The sequence below is a fragment of the Pseudogymnoascus destructans genome (genome assembly GCF_001641265.1).
Source record: "Pseudogymnoascus destructans isolate 20631-21 unplaced genomic scaffold scaffold_37, whole genome shotgun sequence".
NCBI lineage: Eukaryota > Fungi > Ascomycota > Leotiomycetes > Thelebolales > Thelebolaceae > Pseudogymnoascus > Pseudogymnoascus destructans.
The window spans coordinates 25,680-49,381 of NW_020167556.1; the positions used below are offsets into that span (position 1 = coordinate 25,680).

At 28.7% G+C, this 23,702-nt stretch overlaps 16 non-coding genes across 16 annotated transcripts; all 16 read right to left on the bottom strand.

Annotated features, from left to right (window-relative positions):
- Nucleotides 1–12,531: 12,531 nt before the first annotated feature.
- VC83_09100 lies at nucleotides 12,532–12,605 on the bottom strand (the record flags this gene model as incomplete). The annotated part of the gene is made up of 1 exon: nucleotides 12,532–12,605. It is a non-coding gene; the product is annotated as a tRNA-His (tRNA).
- Nucleotides 12,606–12,623: 18 nt separating this feature from the next.
- VC83_09101 lies at nucleotides 12,624–12,697 on the bottom strand (the record flags this gene model as incomplete). The annotated part of the gene is made up of 1 exon: nucleotides 12,624–12,697. It is a non-coding gene; the product is annotated as a tRNA-OTHER (tRNA).
- A 188-nt stretch (nucleotides 12,698–12,885) lies between these two features.
- On the bottom strand, nucleotides 12,886–12,959 carry VC83_09102 (the record flags this gene model as incomplete). Its single annotated transcript has 1 exon — nucleotides 12,886–12,959. It is a non-coding gene; the product is annotated as a tRNA-Phe (tRNA).
- An 18-nt stretch (nucleotides 12,960–12,977) lies between these two features.
- VC83_09103 lies at nucleotides 12,978–13,050 on the bottom strand (the record flags this gene model as incomplete). Its single annotated transcript has 1 exon — nucleotides 12,978–13,050. It is a non-coding gene; the product is annotated as a tRNA-Ala (tRNA).
- An 82-nt stretch (nucleotides 13,051–13,132) lies between these two features.
- Nucleotides 13,133–13,216, bottom strand: VC83_09104 (the record flags this gene model as incomplete). The annotated part of the gene is made up of 1 exon: nucleotides 13,133–13,216. It is a non-coding gene; the product is annotated as a tRNA-OTHER (tRNA).
- Nucleotides 13,217–13,225: 9 nt separating this feature from the next.
- On the bottom strand, nucleotides 13,226–13,299 carry VC83_09105 (the record flags this gene model as incomplete). The annotated part of the gene is made up of 1 exon: nucleotides 13,226–13,299. It is a non-coding gene; the product is annotated as a tRNA-OTHER (tRNA).
- Nucleotides 13,300–13,426: 127 nt separating this feature from the next.
- On the bottom strand, nucleotides 13,427–13,500 carry VC83_09106 (the record flags this gene model as incomplete). Its single annotated transcript has 1 exon — nucleotides 13,427–13,500. It is a non-coding gene; the product is annotated as a tRNA-Glu (tRNA).
- Nucleotides 13,501–13,630: 130 nt separating this feature from the next.
- VC83_09107 lies at nucleotides 13,631–13,702 on the bottom strand (the record flags this gene model as incomplete). The annotated part of the gene is made up of 1 exon: nucleotides 13,631–13,702. It is a non-coding gene; the product is annotated as a tRNA-Thr (tRNA).
- A 5,387-nt stretch (nucleotides 13,703–19,089) lies between these two features.
- Nucleotides 19,090–19,177, bottom strand: VC83_09108 (the record flags this gene model as incomplete). The annotated part of the gene is made up of 1 exon: nucleotides 19,090–19,177. It is a non-coding gene; the product is annotated as a tRNA-OTHER (tRNA).
- A 41-nt stretch (nucleotides 19,178–19,218) lies between these two features.
- VC83_09109 lies at nucleotides 19,219–19,291 on the bottom strand (the record flags this gene model as incomplete). The annotated part of the gene is made up of 1 exon: nucleotides 19,219–19,291. It is a non-coding gene; the product is annotated as a tRNA-Ile (tRNA).
- A 24-nt stretch (nucleotides 19,292–19,315) lies between these two features.
- Nucleotides 19,316–19,388, bottom strand: VC83_09110 (the record flags this gene model as incomplete). The annotated part of the gene is made up of 1 exon: nucleotides 19,316–19,388. It is a non-coding gene; the product is annotated as a tRNA-Sec (tRNA).
- Nucleotides 19,389–19,573: 185 nt separating this feature from the next.
- On the bottom strand, nucleotides 19,574–19,647 carry VC83_09111 (the record flags this gene model as incomplete). The annotated part of the gene is made up of 1 exon: nucleotides 19,574–19,647. It is a non-coding gene; the product is annotated as a tRNA-Asp (tRNA).
- Nucleotides 19,648–19,736: 89 nt separating this feature from the next.
- Nucleotides 19,737–19,810, bottom strand: VC83_09112 (the record flags this gene model as incomplete). Its single annotated transcript has 1 exon — nucleotides 19,737–19,810. It is a non-coding gene; the product is annotated as a tRNA-Lys (tRNA).
- A 1,069-nt stretch (nucleotides 19,811–20,879) lies between these two features.
- VC83_09113 lies at nucleotides 20,880–20,953 on the bottom strand (the record flags this gene model as incomplete). Its single annotated transcript has 1 exon — nucleotides 20,880–20,953. It is a non-coding gene; the product is annotated as a tRNA-Val (tRNA).
- A 295-nt stretch (nucleotides 20,954–21,248) lies between these two features.
- Nucleotides 21,249–21,322, bottom strand: VC83_09114 (the record flags this gene model as incomplete). The annotated part of the gene is made up of 1 exon: nucleotides 21,249–21,322. It is a non-coding gene; the product is annotated as a tRNA-Val (tRNA).
- A 677-nt stretch (nucleotides 21,323–21,999) lies between these two features.
- On the bottom strand, nucleotides 22,000–22,072 carry VC83_09115 (the record flags this gene model as incomplete). The annotated part of the gene is made up of 1 exon: nucleotides 22,000–22,072. It is a non-coding gene; the product is annotated as a tRNA-His (tRNA).
- Between the last annotated feature and the right edge of the window lie 1,630 nt (nucleotides 22,073–23,702).

Below are 23,702 nucleotides of genomic sequence, written 5' to 3' on the forward strand. Positions count from 1 at the left end.
AATTACACATAAAGATGTTATTAACTGCGCCCCACTAACTCCAACTTTTCTACCAAAAAGCCCCGCAACTATTGACCCTAACAAAGGTAAAGTTATTATTGCTAAATACATTATTTATACTCTATAGCTATACTTCCTCTTAATCTGTAAAAAGCTACTAGTATACCCAAACCTATCGCAGATTCTGCACCCGCTATTGCTATTATATATATAGCATAAGTTTGGCCTAATATATCATCAAAGCTAAGTGAACTTACCAATATTAAAAATGTAATAGATAGAAGCATTATCTCTATAGAAATAAGCATTAATATTATATTTTTTCTATTTAAAACGAAACCTAAAATCCCGATTAAAAAGAGTACTAGGGTTAAATTCATTATATATTATTTATATTTAAATTATTGTTTTTAGTTTATTGTAACTAATATAGTTAAGGATGAAATACTTGAGACTATTATTATACTAATATAACCCCATAAACAATTTAATTTTCAGGGTTTAACATAAGCTAATGCTTATGTTAACCTTTATATCATAGAATTATTTTATAATTTACTTATAAAAACACGGCTTAAGAATAGACGCACAAACCTTGGTAATATATATTTAGAAAATACATATATCATTGTTACTAATATAACAAATGCAAAAGTTACTTGATTAATAAAATAAAAAGGAACTAACTGTGGCATGGTATTTATGGAATTTGATAGATGTATAGATAAGTAAAGACTTACTCACATCAGAACTTTTTGTAAAAGGTTTACGTGGAAAACATTGATGCAAAATAACCATTAAAAATAATTTTAATGTTTATAAGACCCATTCAATGCTTTAAATTTGGCTATTTCACTAGTCAATAGGCTACTATATGTAGGATCTTTAATTTTTAAAGAATTTTCTATATTTAAACCCTTATTAAACAATTCATTTATAGAAGATCCATTATGAGTTATTAATCTGTCTATGACTCCTACTCTAGCACTAATTTTATTAGCGTATGAATCTGTCATACTTGAAGGTACATCGATAGACATGTTACCTTGAGCATCTGATACTACGTTAATACCAGTATCTAGAACAATTGCTTTAAACTGAGTGATGAAGACTTCCATTTGAGGAAGTAACCTGTTAATCTCTGTAACTATTGCATATAATTCTTCTTCCATTGGATACTTATTTGAAATTTGATAGATGTATAGATAAGTAAAGACTTACTCACATCAGAACTTTTTGTAAAAGGTTTACGTGGAAAACATTGATGCAAAATAACCATTAAAAATAATTTTAATGTTTATAAGACCCATTCAATGCTTTAAATTTGGCTATTTCATTAATAAATTGGGATATATATTTTAACAACCCTAACGCCGTTAATGTTAGTTATAAAACAATGCTTTTAAACTGAAAGATATAGATACCCGGTTAAAGTGTCAATATATGATACATCAAGAAGCTTGTTAGATTAATCAAAATAAACTTAAATTAAATTTTAATTTAGTCATTTTTTATTATTCTTGATATCCTCTATTCTAAATATTATAATAGGCTTTTTATATGCTTTCCTTATTTCTTCTTCTACATAATCAAATACAGTTTTAGTATGATTTCTTACCATAGTAAGATGATTATGTGTTCAATTTCTAGGATCATCTGGTCGTCTATATCTTCTACCAAAATCTACCGATATTTCAAGTAAAGCTTCTAGCATACCAAGATGATATCTTAAAGAAAAATAATCCTCTATAATTGGAGGTTTAACGTGTGGAATTATATATAAATCAGACTTTTTATATAGATGTTCTTCTTTATAATATAATCCCATACAACCCTGAAAATATTTTCCCCCGGATGCTATAGTATTAACAGAAATACTACCCCCTTTAGTTAATCTATTAGCACGCAACGTTTCTTGTTGATAAACAACTAAAACTTCTCTGAGTATATTTAAATTAATAGCCCGTATATCTTTATAATCATAATTTCCCACTTTTTTTAAAATTTTTGACATTTCAGATAAAAGACCTTCTTTATAATTCAAAAAAGAAGAAGGAACAACATCGTAATCTTTATTAGGGTCCTTAAAATTAATACCTAATTTATCCAATATTATATATGCAGGTCTATCTTTAAGTTTAATCGGTCATACTGACGGCTCTACTAAAATTGCAGATTCTGCATATTTTTGGGGTATTAACAAACTGCTATTTTCATGTATAACTAGACATTTATCTCTATTATTAGCCCTACTATCAGGTAAATTACTACTTCTATCTAAAATCTCCTTCGCTAAGGCTTCTCTACGTTCATTTTTAGCTGACGTTAAAATTGAAAGTCAATTTATAGCAGGAGCTATAGTTAAAGCTGAAGAAGTTGAAGCTTCTGGTACTTGTGTACCAAAAGTTGAAGAAGTTGAAGAAATTAAAGCTGAAGAAGTTGAAGCTTCTGGTACTTGTGTATTATTACTTATACCTAAACTTGACTCTATAGTAGTGCCTCCGCTTCTACCTTCATATGGAGCTATAACTACCTGTAGCTTTTTTCTCCTTTTTGGGTTATTTGACCTAGGGTCATCTTCAGGTTCAAAGTACATAGAATTTTTATTGGAAGAACAATAATTTACAGAAAAAAAAATAGGTAATAATATTTCCCTATTATCTATAAAAATTAATCTTATAAAGTACAAACAAAGAAATACAATAATTCATCTTATAGCTTTTTGTATGTAATATTCTTTTTCGCAAAACTTGAAGAAAAATCTACATTAAAACTAAAAGGATTGTATTTTATTATAATACTGTTTAATACACCACATATATATGTAATAGGTAATCAAAGAGAGAATGCCAAAAAAGCATAATAAAAAAATCCTTATACTCTATACCCAATGTAGAACATGTGGTAAATCTTATGGTCGTTGTTAATAAAAACATAAAGATAAATATTAACCCAGTAGTTAAAGGATTATTAGCTATATTTTTTAATTTTAAAATTAATATTTCTTTTATAGTTAATTTTTGAATAATTATGCTTGGTTTTCCTATTGACTTGTATATAAATCGCATAGTAACTAAAAGGGATATAGTTAAACCTAAAATAATAATAAGAGTAGAATAGTTCGCATTAGATAAGGAAAAATACATATCATTACATTCTTTTAGTAAACTTTCCCATATATCTTTTAGATTAGATAATATTGAATTAAATACACGTAATATTAAATTAAGAATATTTAACATATAAATATTAATTAGCTTAGTTAAACAAATTATAACTAACCATCTGAAAGCAAATACCTGAAGAGATACCTGAATAGTATCTATGTATAGGATTAGATATTTTACTTTGTAAAGGTAATGACACAAATGCATGAGGTTTAGGTGGGCTAGTTAATGCTCACTCTAAACTATTATAACTTCTATTTAATAATGTTTGTAAAGAATCGCTATAGAATTGAGGTGTTAATCAAGGATATCTGCTTGTAGCTTTTCCTTCAACTAATTGTATATATATAATGTATAAGAAAAGTCAAGTAGCTACTACACTTATTATAGACCCAAAACTACTTATTAAATTTCAACCTGCGAAAGCATCAGGGTAATCACCAATTCTTCTAGGCATACCTTGTAAACCTAAGAAATGTTGAGGGAAGAATGTAACATTAACACCAATAAACATAATTCAGAAGTGTACTTTACCTAAAAATTGGCTGTAATCTAATCCTAGTATTTTAGGTATTCAGAAGTATCAAGCACTAAATAATGCAAATACAGCACCCATACTTAAAACATAATGGAAATGAGCTACAACATAGTAAGTGTCATGGAAAGCGATATCAAGAGAAGCATTAGCTAAAACAACTCCACTTAATCCACCTATTGTAAACATAAATACGAAACCTAAAGCAAATAACATTGAAGGTGTTAATTGTAAAGATCCTCCGTAACATGTAGCTAATCAACTAAATATTTTAATACCAGTTGGAACAGCAATAATTAATGTAGCAGCTGTAAAGTAGGCTCTAGTATCAACGTCTAATCCTACAGTATACATGTGGTGACTTCAAACAACAAAACCTAAAACTCCAATAGACATCATCGCATATACCATACCTAAATACCCAAATACACTCTTGTTAGAGCTAGCAGATATAGTAGTACTAACAACACCAAAACCAGGTATAATTAATATATAAACTTCAGGGTGACCGAAGAATCAGAAAAGATGTTGGTATAGTATAGGATCACCACCACCAGCAGCTTCAAAAAATGATGTATTAAAATTTCTATCAGTTAAAACCATTGTAATTGCACCGGCAAGAACAGGTAATGATAATAATAATAATACAGCTGTAACAACTACAGCTCATCCAAATAAAGCTAATTTATGTAATCTTATACCTGGACTTCTCATATTTAATATAGTAGTTATAAAGTTAATTGCACCTAATAAACTACTTATACCAGATAAGTGTAAAGCAAATATAGCTAAATCAACACTAGGTCCACTGTGACTTTGTATACCACTTAATGGTGGATACAGTGTTCAACCTGTACCTGCTCCGTTTTCTATACCGCTAGCAAAAAGGAATAATATTAAACTAGGTGGTAATAATCAGAAACTTATATTATTTAATCTAGGGAATGCCATATCAGGACCCCCTACTAAAAGTGGCAATAAAAAATTACCAAATCCTCCTATCATAGCTGGCATACGATTTTAACCCGCTAATTTTCATTAACGGCCGGACTATATCTTTACCTTTAAATATAATATTTAATAAGGTATTTCGCGTGTAGTCTCTGAGGATCCTACTACTTAAAGGTGTTTAATGCTTAAAAAGCCCCTCTAGATTTGGTTTCCTGCTGATTGCCTAATCTCTTAAAATGTAACTGTATTATACCGCTTTTCAAAAAAGAAAGTCTGTATTACTAGTTCTAAGAGCTCTAAAGGTATTCCAGCATATAGCGAAAAGAAAGTAAAGCATTTCTGCCTTACCCGGCCATGCCTTTTTTTTTATAGAATACTATAAATTTTTATGTTAAATGTCCAAATTTTGATAAGTAAATCTTCATTTACCTCTATAATAACCAGACTTAATTCCTTTTAAGTAATCTCTAATCACTTGACGATCGCCTTTAAGATGATTGGCCAAACTATTTAACGAATAAAACTCTAAGTTTTTACTTGCATCGTATTTAAACTCTGCAAGTATAGCTTTAGCTGCTGGATGTTTAATTTTATATAAATCCCGTTTATTTACAACTAAAGTTTTTATTTCCTCTAAAGTTAGTTGGTTAATATATTCAATTTCAAGTAAATCACCTGATAAAAAGAAGTGATCTAGATATAAAGTACCTAAGTCTAAACAATCATTTAAAGTTTTATGATGAATATTTATTGAACTATACATATGTTGTTTTGACTCAAATATATATAATAGATTTAGGGTTTTTGAATCATATATGTAGATAGGAGTACCTCTCTCTTTACGTAGTTTATTACGTATCTCCTCAGACACTGGTTCATGATAACCAGGACTAGCAGCAACTAAATCTACGTTAAGATTAGGGTTCAAAGTATCAATAAATTCTTGTTCTAAGGCTACTACTTGATCTAAAGTAGATTCAACGTCCAAAATATATATAGTCAATCTTATATTACTAAAACCGTGTTTGTTTAAGTATCTGAGAACTCTCCCCGCTTTAGTTTTAAGTATTGAAGGCATAAAATAAGAACTTATACGGTTGTACAAGTTAATAGAATGACCTACATAAATATTTTTTAGATCTAGAGTTTCCCATACATAAACACCTTTTTGTTTTTTAGTTACTTTAAGGATTATATCTCTGTTATTATAAGGGTCTTCTACTAATATTTTAACATATTTATTTTTAGATTTGAAATCTTTATTATCTTTATTGTTATTATCGTTACCCACTTTTATATCATAATCTTCAGCAATCTTGATCGTGCTGTATCTATGATAAAGCAAGATTGGGGATAGATTTAATTTTTCATTTAACATATTTGCATTATTTTTGACCATGAAGAAAATCATAAGGATGGCGTGTGCTGTTATTATACTGTTATATAATTGATTATCTGCTATATATTGAACACCAGGTCCACTTAATTCTAATCTAATTAAGACTGAAAAAGCTGTACCTAATAATCCTGAAAATAAAGCGAATATTAAATATAATGTTCCAATATCTTTAGCATTAGATGATAAAAATCATCTCTCTGTTCAAAGTGATATGCTAGATTTTAATATACTATTGTTGTTTTTAGTAACAATATTATTGTAATTAATTATACTTTCATTATAAGAAGTAAAATGGGAAGTAACCGATCGTAAAATAGACAGATTAGAAATCTAAGACTCTATTCTTTGATTTGATACACTTTATCATAAGAAATAGGAAGGTATATTATTTAAAAACAGATTATAACCAGTGTAATCTCTGGTTTATTTTGCGGCTAGCCGAAGTCGAATCGACATAAAACGTTTGGAAGACGTCGGGTTTACCATTAACTTATAGCCGCTTATACACATACTATATAAATAATATGTGTATTTATCAAAAGATAGCCATATAATATAATAAATTAACCTTTATTAACTTTTATCAATTACTAATATAAGATTAGCAAAAGATAATTAATATTTATATGTATTAATAATTATTGATCTTCTAATCAAGATAAGAATTTTTCTATGCTAACTGATTCTATAACTATAGGCATAGAGCTATGTAAAATTCCACATATTTCTGAACATTGTCCGTAGAATGTACCTTCTCTATTTATAAGTACAGATACTTGATTTAATCTACCTGGATATGCATCACATTTAATACCTAAAGCCGGGCAAGCAAAAGAATGTATAACATCAGCAGCTGTAACAATAAATCTAACATGTGTTAATTCTGGAAGTATAACTCTATTATCCACTTCTAACATTCTTAAACCTCCTTCAGCTAAGTCAGATTCTGGTACTAAATATGAATCGAATTCTATAAAGTCCCCGTCATCTGTTAAAAAATCAGGGTACTGGTAACTTCAGTATCATTGGTGACCTTCTGCTAATACAGACATAGCTGGATCACTTACTTCATCCATTAAATATAATAATTTAAAAGAAGGGAAAGCTATAAGTATCAGTATTAAAGCAGGAGTAATAGTTCATATTAATTCTATTAATGTACCATGATTTAGGTATTTGTGTGATATAGGGGATTTTTCATGAATATAAGTTCTAATTACAGACAACATTATTCACCCTACAGCGAATAATACTATAACTAAATAAAACATAATATTATCATGTAATTCTACTAATCCTTCCATTTGTGGAGTAGCAGTATCTTGGAAGTATAAACCTCAAGGACTAGGTGCGTCACAATAATTAAAAAAGCTATTTTTAATATAATAAATCATTTGTTCTTATTATCTTTTTTTGCTTGTATCCATAATATAATATTGTATAAGTATTAATAGTAAAAGTAATAGGTATATAAAAGGAAAAACAGATTAGAATTAAATAAAAAGAAAAAAAAAAGTAAATATAAAAATTAAGAAGCGTCACCCTTGGGTTCAGATTCTGAACCAGTCTTGACTATTTTGTTACCTTTGTCTGGAGAAGAATCTGACGAGTCCGAATCAAATTTTCTCTTGTTACTTACAAGATCATCTACAGAAGGAGCAGCAGTATCACCTATAGGACTTTCATTTATAGGTGGAGTCCATGGTCTTCAATTCCCTCTTGAAAGAACATCGCTAGGAGCAGCAGACTCTTCTGCAGAAGCAGCAGACTCTTCTGCAGGAGACTCTTCTGCAGGTGCAGCAATATCATCTACAGGAGCAGCAGACCTTGTTGCAGCAATATTCTCTAGCTTAGCAGTAATACTATCCAGAGAACGAGTAATATTTCTTGGAACATCTTCTGTAGCAGGAGTACCAGGAGGACCGATAGGACCTTTTGCAGACTGTGCATTTCCAGTTTCTAAATCTATAAGAAGATCCGTCACTACATCAGGCAAATCATCCAATTCCTTCTTAAGTAATCTAGCATCATAATTCAAGTATTTACTACGTTTACTTGGATCATCCTCAGTTGCCTCTATATGATCAAATATTTCAGAATAATCCTTACAAAGAGCAGCCTTACTTTTAGCAAGGGCTTTATCGTAAACATCTACTTCTTCATCCTCATAAGTCTCACGAACAATAGACGCAAGCTGAGCGTTTCACGCTAAGACTTCCTTCTCTAGTTCCCTTCTCGTACTTTCTTTCTCACTCTCAGTACTAGTATCAGGTTCAGAATCAGATTCAGAATACACATAGTCACTATCGTCTTCCGAGACTTGTTTCTCTTCCTCTCTCTCTTCCTTTTCCTCTTCCGCTGCTCTTCTGTTATTCTCAGTACTACTATCAGTATCACTATTACTATCAGTATTACTACCCACAGATTCGTTGTCTGTTGATCTTACTGAAAAGACACAGTCTAAAAATGTTTGTTTTAATTCACGTGTTTCAATTCCTAAGTAATCTACTATATCAAAATTACCCCATATGTTGTTAATTAATGTTATAATTAACCATACTATTATGTATATAGTCTTAGTTGGTAGCATAGCGATTCTACAAAAATAAAACATCTGAATTCTTTGTATCATTAATAAAAAACTAGATTTGCAAATGTAAATTATTGTAATAATCCATATTAAAAGTAATATATAAAAAAATAAAAATAACATATTAGGGGCGAAAAAAGCTATATATTAATGTTGACACTGAATAATGTAATCCGTCTAAAATTGGAGCAGGATATATACCTAAGACTACTGTAAGAAGAACTAGACTAAATAGCATGAAAAATTCTCGTACATTTAAATCTACTAAACTATATTGGTTTTTTAAAGTTAAAAAGAAGGCTCCTCCAAAAGCTATTCTATTAAACATAAAAATAGTGTAAGCAGCTGAAAAGACAACAGAAGAACTAGCCATTACACCTAATAATGGTAATTTTTCAAATACACCATATAAAGACATAAATTCCCCAACAAAATTTAAAGTAAGAGGAACACCACAATTAGCTAAACATAATATAAAGAATAATATAGAAAATATAGGCATAATTTGAGCTATACCTCTATAAAATGGTATCAATCTTGTCCCAGATCTGTCATATAATACACCACCTACACATATAAATAAACCACTAGATACAAAACCATGAGCTAAACCTAAAACTATACCTCCTTCTATACCTTGTATTGTATTACTAAACACACCTATTAAATATACTGCAGCATGTGAAACAGAACTATAAGCAATTAGTTCTTTAATATCTATTGTTCTTAACGTACTAAAACTAGCATATATTATAGTGATTACCCTATAAGATATACTATATATGTATAATCTAAAGAAGCTTTAGGTAATAAAGGTAATATAAGTCTAAATATACCATATAAACTTAATTTTAACACAATACCTGCTAATAGGATACTACCACCTAAAGGTGATTCAACGTGAGCTTTTAATAACCATGTGTTTAAAAAAATAGTAGGAGTTTTAATAGCAAATGCTATAAATATACCATAAAATAAGAATAATTGTGTAGAGTAATTAAAATTAGTTTTATATAAAGCATCAAAATCTGTTGTTCCCATTATAGATGACATCGTAAGTATCGATAATAATAAGAATAATGACCCAAATAATGTATATAAAAATAAATAAAAACTTGCTCTTACTTTATTACTTGATCCAAATAAACCAATTAATAAAAATAAAGGGGGCAATATACTTTCAAAAAACACATAAAATAATAATATATCTAATACTAAAAATACAGCTAATAATAAGCTTTCTAATAGTAATATAATAATAACATAAGATCTTATATTTTCTTTTATAGATTTCCAGTTAGAAAGTAGTGCTATAGGTACTATAATAGTAGTCAATAGCACAAAATATATAGATAGCCCATCAACACCTAAATAAAAATCATATGAACTAACTTCATGATACTCTTGTACAAATTGAAATTGATTAACACTAAAATCAAAAAGTATGAATATTAAGAATGAACATAATAAATTAACAATGGATGTTATTAAACCTGTTGTTTTTATACGTTTATTATTTAAGGCAGAGGTATCATAAGACATGCAAGTGGATATTATAAATATACCTATTAAAGGTATTACTAATAAAAGAGATAATAACATATACTAGACAAAATTAAATAAAGCAGACAGAAAAGATGAAATATACCCTACCCGAATATATCTAATACAAAAAAAAACAAATTTAAACTTTTGCAGGCTTACCTACTATTTTATTAATTTTAATGTAATTACTATGTAAAGTGTAAGTTTGTCTACTTTCTATTTTTAAGGCATTTTTACCTAATTCGAACGCAAAACCTAGCGTTAAGGCTAAAAAGAATACAAGCATTATAGTTAAACCATATACACCGTTAGCATATGCACTAACTACATAAGGATAAACTAAAAGTATTTCTAAATCAAATAATAAAAACAAAAGGGCAAATATAAAAAAAGAAATACTAAATTGTGTTCTATTTTGTCCTAAAAAAGAATGAAAACCACATTCAAATGCACTATCCTTTTCATCGTAAGGATTATGAGGAGCGAATATTAAATTTACAGCTAATAAAATGATAGCTAATAATGGTATAAATACAAAAAAAAAAGTAATACTAGACATTATGAGTTAAATAATATTAAAGCTAATATATTTGACATACTTAATGATTCTTGAGGCATAAAAATAAATAATAAGATTATTAAAGTTAAAATACTTATTGTTATAGTTAAATGGCTTGATAGTATTATGCTATCATATTTAAAGCTTAATTTTTGAACTATTCCATTCTTTTTGGTTATAGTCGCATACATGTCAACATCTGAAATATAAGGATTTACTTTATATTCAGGTTTATCGAAGAAAATCTCTTTTACAATGTTTAGATAATATACTGCACTTATTACACTAGTTAATATTGCAACAAGTGTTATGAAAACATATCCACTATCTAAAGCTGCGCTTAATACCATCTGTTTTGCAAAAAATCCTATAAGAGGAGGTATACCTGCAAAAGAAAATAAAGTAATAGCTAAACTTAAAGCTAACATAGGATTTATATAAAAGAAACCTTTCATTTGACTAATTAATTGTATAGGTGAGTTATTCTTATCTAATAAAAAACTATATTTTTTATTCTCATTACTATAGCAATACAATGAATATCCTATTGCTAATAACAACATGAATGCATTTAAATTACTTAAAGAGTATTGCATTAAATAAAAAATGAAAGCTTGAATTGACTCTATGCTGTTAATACTTAAAGCTAATAATATAAATCCTACATGACTTATAGTACTATAGGCAAACAATCTTTTTATTCTAAATTGTGTTAAACCTAATACTGAACCTATTATTAATGATAGTAAAGAACTGACTAATAAGCTAGTAGTTCAGCTAAAATTATTTATAAATAAGGAATTACTAGTATAGTGCACTAATTCTAAAAAGAATATAAATATAGATATTTTTGCTATTATAGCAATAAATGTAGTAACTACAGTAGGCACAGCATCATAAACATCAGGTGATCAAAAATGAAAAGGTGCAGCACTTATTTTAAATAAAAATCCTACACATAATATAAGTAAAGACATATTTATATAATCAGGTTTATATCAAGATTGAGTATTATTGCTTATATCACAACCTAAATCGCTTATACTAGCAATAACATATATACCATCAAGACTAGTAGTACCAGAGTTAGCATATAAAAGGGCCGAACCTAATAATATAAAACAAGAAGCTAATCCACCTAATAAAAAATAAGTAAGACCTCCACTAGTTGCTTGTTCAGAATTTCTATATATAGTACTTAATAAATATAACCCATAACTTTGTAACTCTATACTTAAAAAAATAGACACTAAATCACTTGTTGAAACTAAAAAACAGCACCTGTTATAATAAACAATATAATTAAAGGGTATTCAATTATTTTAAATTGTTCTCCCATTTTATTTAAAATTTTAGATTTAAAGTTAATTGTATTATAAGATAATAACTTAGAAGAGTTTTAAAAAAGACTTTTCTAGGATAAAAACTTGTTAATTGTAATATAGCAGCACTAACTAAAAAGATAAATAACTGAAATGTATGAGTTATGCTTGTAGCACTAAATAAACCCCCGTATAAACCTATCCCCGTATCTAAGTTTGTTAAATATAAACTATCTAAAGTAAGATAACTAGATAATAATAAAATTATTATAGTTATTCTGCTATATAGAATAGATTTGTCTCGTCTCAATGAAACGGCATTCGACATTAATAATGAAATAAGTGAAAGAATTAACATGAGCCGGGAGAGAAATTTGAATTCTCATTATTAATGCATGAAATTAATGTTCTAACCAATTAAACTATCCTGGCTGACTTATATCTTATCTTTTTTTAATTTAAAGGGTCAGTACCCTGACTTGAACAGGGAACATACTGTGCCACATACAGTCGTTCTACCGATTGAACTATACCCACCTTTATCTTTTAGGTTTTATTATGCTGAAGTGATTCGAACACCCAATAATAAGCATCAAAAACCTATGACTTGCCTATTAGTCTACAGCATAGATATATAAATTTGGAGTATACTTATATATCTATGCTTTATTTTACTCCAAATATATATACTATACATAGTTTATAAGGTAAACCCGACTTGAACGGGTAAGATAAGAAAATCAAATAGTCCTAAGCTATTCATGTCTACCAATTCCATCACTACCTTTGTTAATTTAAATACACCTATATAGGAAATATGCTCGAGATAAGAGTTGAACTTACAACCTAGATCGCTTCAAGACCTCGCCCTACCAATTGAGCTTCTCGAGCTAAAATTTAGATTTAATTATGGAGACATCAGGATTCGAACCTGAGATAACGACTTGCAAAGTCGCAGTTTTACCAATTAAACTATGTCCCCTATATAGATAGTTTAAAATATAAACCTCTAAATATATTATATATAAATATTATATAAACCAAATAATATATTTAGTTAAATACTATCCGAAAAACGACTTGAACGTTCACGATATTATATCAGTAAAGCTTAAGTTTACCCTGTCTACCAATTCCAGCACTCGGACTATATAATATTAAGGCCAAAGTGACTTGAACACTCATCTAAACCGTCATGAGCAGCTTGCTTTACCAATTAAGCTATAACCTTTAAATACCGGTCTAAACCATATATACCATGTATACATCTACTAATATATATATATCTTATGCACTATAACATTTATAATATAAGATTGTAACATTTGCATAATATTAAATAAAAATGATATTATTCATTGACCTTAGAGGGACTCGAACCCTCGAATATGACAGTGAAAGTATCAAGTCTTAACCCCTCGACTATAAGGCCTTTTATGACTTAAATAATCAATTTAATACATAAAAACCGAAAGTATATACATTTTATACTCATTACCTATTATCGGTATAAGGTATATATGTTAATAGAAATACTAAAAAAACTTTTTTTTTGTTAAACCAAGCCCAGTGCAAGTATCGCACTTGCTTCAGCTGGTTACAAAACAGCTACATTACTTTTATGCTAACCAGGCTTATTAATTGGCCTTATAAAAATTTTAGGATTTTTTTTTATATCTTAAAAAAAAAACAATAGAGATAATATAATGTAAGATATATATAATAATCAGTTATTTATAAAATTAGTACTTTATGCCTAAAAACATTTAAATTCTTTCAGCTAAAGCCTATTAATCACATATTTAATAAAATATGGAAATCGTAGTGTTAAACTACCTATATTTAAGAATATCTTAAAGTAAGTTTCGCGCCTAGATGCATTCAGCACTTATCTTTAACTAACGTAGCGTTCCTGCCGTGCCTATGCTATATATTTACTTAAGTGAAAGTAACATCCCTGTATAAACTTAATTATACTTTTATTAATATTGGGCACATAAACAACAGGTAAACCATAGGTTAATATACCCAGCTCCTTTCGTACGAGGGGGCTATCCTTATTTTATTCTAATTTCCTCTAGAAGATAGAAACCATACTGTCTCACGACGTATTTAACCCAGCTCGTGTAACTTATTAATCGACGAACAGTCGAACCCTTCATGATTACTGCATTCATGTGGATAAGTTAAGCCGACATCGAGGTGCCAAACTGCGCACTCAATTTGTACTTCCTGGCGCAATTAGCCTGTTCAAAATTTGTTATCATAAAGGTTATTTATCCTTTATTTCCATCTTTCACAAGATGGTTCAGACTATTTCTTCATTTCTTTTTATATAGTAAATGCAACGCGAGAATTATGAAGAATAATTTAAAAGGATAATAATACTATTTAGTAATTATTTACTGCTTATTCAACCTTTAAGACCAAAAGCTCCACTACGTGTTTTTGTATTTACTACAGTATATTGCACATTAGATTTAGCATGACCTCTTAACATTACTGATGATAATTTTCTATAAGAAGAATCCAAATTTTTAATGCTACCTTTTCATTTTACCTTAAATACAGATCTAGAGGCAGTAGAACGTTTACTTAATCTACCTTTAGCTTCTAATCTTACACCCGACATATCCTTATTTTTCAAAGAATCAAATACAATATCTAACGGATTATAAGTGTTAATATAATTTTCATTATAAGCTGTTAAAGGTGTTTTATCTTTATCACCTGACATAAACGTTGAAGAAGGTAATATATCTAGTAATAATTGATCTAACGTATCCTTATCTGTGTTATATTTATTTATATTAGAATTAATATGTAAATTTTTAAGGTGATCTAGGCAAAAGTTATCTACTTTTACACTATTTTCTTTTATCTTATTAACTCTAGGTAATTTAACTAAATATAAGGAAGATTTTAAGACATTTAATAGATTATTTTTTCTATTTTTCAATTTTGTAGATATTACTTCTGTAAAATGTCACTATTGAAATACAAAGTTTTTAAATTTACTATATTAAATTCTACTTCTTACTGTAAAGTTTACCTATTATTCCTTTTAATTTTAATATAAACTCATCCTCAAATTTAGATTTATTTAAGTTAAGTAAAAGTTTACATGTAGCAATCTCTTTAATTTCTTTACTTAAAAAATTTTTTCTTAAGGACTCTGTATATAATTGGTCAATTTTTTATGAGCTATTTTATCATTTTTACTTAAAATTATCATTTCATTTATAATATCTAAATATGATACCATATAAGGGTCTACTTTTAAGTCTAGATTTGACTTTAAATTAGACTTTAACTCCTCTAAATAATCTACAAGAGAAGCTTCTTTTTTATATACATTTATATCATGTAATAGATTTATTAAAGATGGATTTATATCAAGATTTTAAGTATAGAGGTAAATAAGCTTTTATTAAATTTTTCATTTTAAAGTTAAATAAATTTTTTCTGCATTATATGTATATAAGGTTACTGTTACTTTAGAACTTGTGTGTTTTAATTCTGCTTTACTTATCAATATCTTATTTAGAGATAGTCTTCTAAATCTTATAGCTATTTTACTACTTTTTAATGTTTTATTATTAAAATAAAAATTAAAATAACTTTTAAACTAACTGACTTAAAGTTTTATCTGCAATAGATAAATTTTTTATATAACTTTGGTTATAAGCATACACAGAATTAAATCATTCTTTAGTCGCAGCAGGAAAAACACGAGTAGGACCTATAGTGTTAGAAATAACATCTAAAGGTATTATTTTATGTTTAAAATTTATTTTTTGTTAAATATAAGGGGTTTCAATATTTCAGTTTTTTGGTTATTATTTTTTCATGGTTTTTTAATTATTTATACCAACATAATACAGTGGTAATAAGCTTTACTTTAATCTAAAAACTTTAAAGAAACTAAACTAAAGTAAAGACTATTTCATTAATAAATTAATATTAACTAAGGTTAAGCAATATAAAATAATATTGCAATTATATAACTATATATTAAGAAAGTTGGGCATTATTAGAAAGATTATTGTTAGCATAACTCACTTTCTAGTCGTTGAACGGTTTTACTTTTAACACCTTTTTAAGGTAATTATGCTAAAGTAAAGTTCGCTTCAAGTATACTAAGTCCTCAGAAGTATTCTTGAAATTAACCCAATAAATTGCCAATGAGTTTAAGTCTAATTAACCAATATTAAATATTAGTAGACTTAAACATTGGAGGACTAACATCCCTAGCGTAGCTTTTTCATAAATCCAAGACCTTTCCTTTCTGCATCTTGTGATCATATGCCCCGCTTACGCGACTGATAGACGTGTAAGTCAAACAGTAAAGCAAGATTAAGCCATTAAACTTGACAAGTAATAAACATAATTATCATATTAGCAATTTGTAGTTTGGTTTCACCAAATACACCTAATAAAAAAATTAAAAAACATTGGAAAGATATCTACTTCAATGTTTTAATTACATCTATTTTCCATATAGATAAAATCTTACTAGGATAAAAAAATATTTCTAACTTAATAGATAAATAGCTGGATTAGTTATAGCATAAGCTACACCAAATAACAAACTAAAAATAAATACATTAAATATATAATGTATTGTTAGTCATGAAAACTTATTTCCAAATAGTATACTTAGAAGTAAGTCATGTCAATTTTACAAAATTAACTTTGGATACACCCAGGTACTTTTTATGGGATCTGTGCCCCGCATAAACTGCCTCCTAGCCATTGTTTCCCTAACATAGTAGGGGTAATTTCCTATCTTTAGATAAGAAAATAGAATAAATCTATCAATATGACGAATAAAATAAAGGTCTTCCAATAATATCTAACCAATTACCTTATATTACTAAAATTAATTAAATCACATTCAATAACTAGCAACAGTAAAGCTGCATAGGGTCTTCTCGTCTAACTAGAGGTAAACTGTATCTGCACAGTTATTCCAATTTCACTGAGCCAATCATTGAGACAGCTGTTGTATCGTTAAATCATTCATGCAAGACCGCATTTAACGGCCAGGGTATTCCGCTACCTTAGGACCCTCAAAATAAGGCCGCCATTGATCGGGGTTTCCTTCAAAGTCAAGCTTATATTAGTCAACTTAATAAATCCGTTAACCAGCCGACATCGGGCAGAAATCACACTCAATACTTTGATTTATTATCTTACTGCAGAGTGCTTTGTTTTAATTAAACAGTCGTACAACACTATTCCATGCTTCCTATTCTTTACCTGATATTAATCAGGAGGAATGGCTCTCCTTATCCCTAAGTTACGGTAGTTAGTTTGCCGAGTTCCTTAATGATTGTTCACTCAAACGCCTTCGTATACTCTACTTGCTTACTTGGGGTAGACTCTAGGTACGGTTATTATGTCGCCTTAATAATAAATATTTTTAAGATATTTACTATTTAAGGTTTTTACTGTTTTTCCAGAACCTTCTTCACTTAAGAAAAAGATAATAAGACGAAACATCTTAATCTCTTTTTCTTATAAAAGGTTGTTACTTTGTAGACAAGATTTTCTCATCGTTTAATCCTTTAGGTTTATAAACTTAGAGGCCGTTACTTTAAAAAATCCATAAGCTTTAGGCGAGGGGGATATACCCCCTTTTCGTTACTCATGTCAGCATTGTCACTTGGGTCATTTATTCCTAAATCTTTTTAAGAAATAGTCTAAAATTTACCCAACGTTCCGCTACCCCATATTATATAATATTATGTTTTAATATGGACAAGGTGTCGGTATATTATTTAGATCCGTTAAATTTTCGGTGCCACTATCAATGTAAATAGTAAACTATTTACTGAACCAGTGCTCTGTTACGAGGTCTTCAAAAAATGGCCGCTTCTAAGCCTATTTCCTAGTCGTATTTGATAGAAACTTCCTTAATTTCACTTAATATTAATTTTGGAACCTTAACTCTTGTTCTGGGCTGTTTCCCTTTAGACATACAACCTTAGCGTACTATGTCTGATTATTTAATATTCATCATTGCCCTTCCGAGTGCGAATACTCACCGATAAAATCTTCACGATCCCCCGATATGTACAAAAATAATAAATAACACAAATAAATATGTTATCTATTAAAGTTGCCTGAGATCACAGTTCTGTACCTGCTATGATGTAACTTAAATTACCTACTTCTATAGGTTTCGCAGAAAACCAGCTATCCTGGTCAGTTTTGTCTTTCACTAACTTACCACAGTTCATCGGATATCTATACAACGATAACCCGTTCGGGCTTTTATAACCCTGACTATGGTAAGATCACCAGGCTTCGGGTCTAATTTTAGATACTAATTCATTATTTCATAATTGGTTTATCTAGGCATTGCTGCTCGCATCTAACATTAACTTACTGACCCATTATGCAAAAGGTACGCTCTCACTATGTATTTAAACTTTGCTTGAGCTGCTTATAAAACTACTAATTCAAACCTTTCCTTCACAGAACTATACGCTGTCGCTTATATATTATATTTAGCCTTAGAGGAAGGTTCCCCTTAACATTCAAACAGGTTTATAGCCCGTTCTACTTATTTAAAGTATTAATAGAGATTTAGTTATCCTTTATCTCCTTTTAATACTCTAGGCTCTTCTACTTTAATTCACACTAATTGTAGAATCTCGTTTGATTTCTTTTCCTAAAGCTACTAAGATGTTTCAATTCACTTCGTTTATTACTGAATTTATCTAAGAGTTCATGTGTTAAGTATTTTTACACAATTTAAAATATTACTCTCTTTAATATATAGCAAGGTATTCCTAATAGTTTCTTTATATACTTGCTTATACTACAATTTATAGTATATAAACATTAAATCTATATCCATTAATTATATTACTAATACCAATTTAGTACATGTAGTACTAAATTACGTATTTTCGGGTTATTATGGTTCGAACATAACAATTCCTCAACCCAAATGAGACGCCTAACCAACCTGGCTCTAACCCGTTTATAATAATGTATTATTGCTAATAATACAGAGAATATCCGATTTGAACGGATGTGATTTATAAAAACCAAATAAATCTCAAGTTTACCGCCTTAAACCGCTCGGCCAATTCTCTTTTACTATGTTTACAACATATAATTTATATAGTATTATACTATGATTCTTTCAAGACTTGAACTTGAATAACATCCTTATCAAAAACGCACTTTACCAATTAAGTTAAAGAACCTTATGCTAAACTAATATATGTTTTACAAGAGTACTCAGACTTGAACTGAGAACATGAAATCTGAAGCTTCTTGTTTTGCCTATTAAACTATGCTCTTTTATTAAAACCTTAACGAAAAGTATAGCTTTTTATTAACGGAAAAGAGATGAATTGAACATCCAGGTGTTAATACACAATATTTAGCAAATATCTCGCCTTACCAATGGCAACTTTTCCTTTCTATGATAACATAATAAAAAGACTTTTTTATGCTAACAATAAAAAACATATTTCAGTATATATGCGGGCCAGACCGGATTCGAACCGACATCTACTTTCGTGACAAGAAAGTCCTTTACCAATTAAGTGACTAACCCTTGTTTATTTTGCGGCTAGCCGAAGTCGAATCGACATAAAACGTTTGGAAGACGTCGGGTTTACCATTAACTTATAGCCGCTTATTCTTTTAAGACCTATGGGATTTGAACCCATATAATAGTGATTAAAAGGCACATGCTTTACCAATTAAGCCAAAGTCTCTAAAGATATATAATATTATTTATCTTTTATTAGTTTACTAATACTTATATAGTTATATTTATGACCCTCAATAGTATATAGATACGAATAAGAAAAGTCATACTACATCTACAAAATGTCAATACAATATACTTGACTCTAAACCTAAATGATGGTTATCTGTAGCATGGTAAGCTAATACACGTCATAAACCTACAGCTATAAAAGCTGTTCCTATCATTACGTGTATCCCATGGAAACCTGTCCCAAAATAAAAACATGATCCGTAGGCTCCATCACTTATAGTAAATGAAGAGACTGTGTACTCTACACCTTGAAAACCTGTAAAGATTAAGGCTAATAAAACTGTAGCTACTATACCGTATAAGGTTCCACTTCTGTTTCCTTGTATTAAAGAATGATGAGCATATGTAACTGTTACACCACTAGACAATAATATAATAGTATTAAGCAAAGGCAATTCAAAAGGATTTATAGCTTCTATACCCATAGGTGGTCATTGAGCACCTAATTCTACAGTAGGTGATAAAGCACTATGAAAGAAGGCTCAAAAGATAGCTAAGAAAAATAATGCTTCTGAAACAATAAATAGAGCAACACCCATGTTTAACCCTTTTTGTACTGCTAATGTATGATTACCTAAATATGTACCCTCACTTATAACATCACGTCATCAAAAGGACATAGAAGAAACAACAGCTATAAAAGAACAAGCTAAATAGAATCCTGCGTTACTAAATCCGTGCATAGTTAAGACACCGCTGGTAGTTAAATTAAATAAGGCAATACATGTGTAAATAGGTCAAGGTGAAGGAGAAACTAAATGAAACGGATGTGCTTGAAACTGACTTCTGTTAAGGTTTGTCATCTTTTTATTTTTCTTTACTTGTCTGGAACAAACTTAATTTTCCTTTTTCACTATTTGTGTATTAATCAGATACATTTTTATTTTTCGTGTTAAATATTGATATAACATTCATATTTAGAAGAACTAATACCTAAAAAAAAAAAGATACGTATATATACATGGTTTAAGGAGACGTTCAATTTATTGTAGATACTACTCTATTTAAAGGATAAGTGATTTGAACATTTAACCTACCATGTGTAAAACGGTTGCTCTACCAATTGAGCTAATCCCTCTAGGGTTAATATATATATATTAACCTATAAATTGTCCGGTCTTTATATTTAGATTAATATATATTACAGACCTTTAATTAACTCATCTATTATGAATTAAGTTTTCTCTGTAGTATAAATAGAATCGGGTAATAATTAGCTTCATATTTTTAATTTTATTTAGAATCTGATACATATGTAGGTATTGATATAGACTTACATTTATTCTTCTAGATAAAAAAAAAGAAATTTACAAAAGGAAGTATAAAAGACAGACTAATGTATTAAATATTAATAACTTTATAATAAACTCCTTTTAAGGGATAAATGATTCGAACATTCAACCTACCGTGTGTAAAACGGTTGCTCTACCAATTGAGCTAATCCCTCTAGGATTAATTTATATATATATATTAACCTATATTTATGTTAATACTTTATGTACCACCAGCAGCAGTTATTTCACTTACTCTCCTCAAAACCACAGATTTAAATTACTCCGCTACTCCATGATTGTGCACATTTATAGCTATATGCCACATAATACGAATTCTACCCGTTTCAGGGTCAGCTTCAAGAATAGCTAATTCCGAAAAATATCGACTGTTAAGCATAACACGATAGTCTGCGATAAGTACATCTAAATTAACATTACCACATATAACACCATGAGCTACAGCATCTACGTCACAAATTCTACTTAGAGGTATAATTATATTACCATTCTTATATAAATAACCGTTAGGAACATTATATACTCTAAACACCTAGTTTCTTTAATTATACTATTTCATGCAATAAGCCCTCAAGATTGCTTACTTAAGATAAGAGACTCACACAAAGATAAATCAGGTAATTTAATTAAATAGGGTGCTACTGCTACTAAATAATCTAAACCACTATTGGTAAAATTTTCCAGAAATGTTCTTAACAATTCGAATATCTTTTGTTTAATTTAATTTTTATATATTATTCTACACTTTTGACTAAGATACATAGATATATATATTAGATAATTAGAATTATATTGTGTACGTACTTTAAGTACATTGAGTAAACCTAGTGCGAAAGTGAGTACAAGATTCGAACTTGTGTCCTTATGTCCATAACACAAAACTCTACCCTTTGAGCTAACCCATCTATAATTACTATAGACAATTTAATATTAAATCTTAGTATTGCACTAGTTTTTTTGTTTTATTGTTATAACAATTGCACCTACCATAGCTAATAATAAAATTATCGAGGTCAATATTAATCATATACTATGACTAGAATATAAAATATTTCCAATAGTAGTTATATGACTAGTTTCAGATAAAGTTCCGTCCCATGTTTTACTTGTAACATAGCTTAAATCAAGATCCTTTGGTGTAATATCTTCTATATTAATTAGATTATTATCTAAGTTTATATTAACACTTTTTTCATCAAGACTCCCCTTTAAAGGTCATAAGTTATCAGCTGGAAAACTNAATATTGGGCACATAAACAACAGGTAAACCATAGGTTAATATACCCAGCTCCTTTCGTACGAGGGGGCTATCCTTATTTTATTCTAATTTCCTCTAGAAGATAGAAACCATACTGTCTCACGACGTATTTAACCCAGCTCGTGTAACTTATTAATCGACGAACAGTCGAACCCTTCATGATTACTGCATTCATGTGGATAAGTTAAGCCGACATCGAGGTGCCAAACTGCGCACTCAATTTGTACTTCCTGGCGCAATTAGCCTGTTCAAAATTTGTTATCATAAAGGTTATTTATCCTTTATTTCCATCTTTCACAAGATGGTTCAGACTATTTCTTCATTTCTTTTTATATAGTAAATGCAACGCGAGAATTATGAAGAATAATTTAAAAGGATAATAATACTATTTAGTAATTATTTACTGCTTATTCAACCTTTAAGACCAAAAGCTCCACTACGTGTTTTTGTATTTACTACAGTATATTGCACATTAGATTTAGCATGACCTCTTAACATTACTGATGATAATTTTCTATAAGAAGAATCCAAATTTTTAATGCTACCTTTTCATTTTACCTTAAATACAGATCTAGAGGCAGTAGAACGTTTACTTAATCTACCTTTAGCTTCTAATCTTACACCCGACATATCCTTATTTTTCAAAGAATCAAATACAATATCTAACGGATTATAAGTGTTAATATAATTTTCATTATAAGCTGTTAAAGGTGTTTTATCTTTATCACCTGACATAAACGTTGAAGAAGGTAATATATCTAGTAATAATTGATCTAACGTATCCTTATCTGTGTTATATTTATTTATATTAGAATTAATATGTAAATTTTTAAGGTGATCTAGGCAAAAGTTATCTACTTTTACACTATTTTCTTTTATCTTATTAACTCTAGGTAATTTAACTAAATATAAGGAAGATTTTAAGACATTTAATAGATTATTTTTTCTATTTTTCAATTTTGTAGATATTACTTCTGTAAAAATGTCACTATTGAAATACAAAGTTTTTAAATTTACTATATTAAATTCTACTTCTTTACTGTAAAGTTTACCTATTATTCCTTTTAATTTTAATATAAACTCATCCTCAAATTTAGATTTATTTAAGTTAAGTAAAAGTTTACATGTAGCAATCTCTTTAATTTCTTTACTTAAAAAATTTTTTCTTAAGGACTCTGTATATAATTGGTCCAATTTTTTATGAGCTATTTTATCATTTTTACTTAAAATTATCATTTCATTTATAATATCTAAATATGATACCATATAAGGGTCTA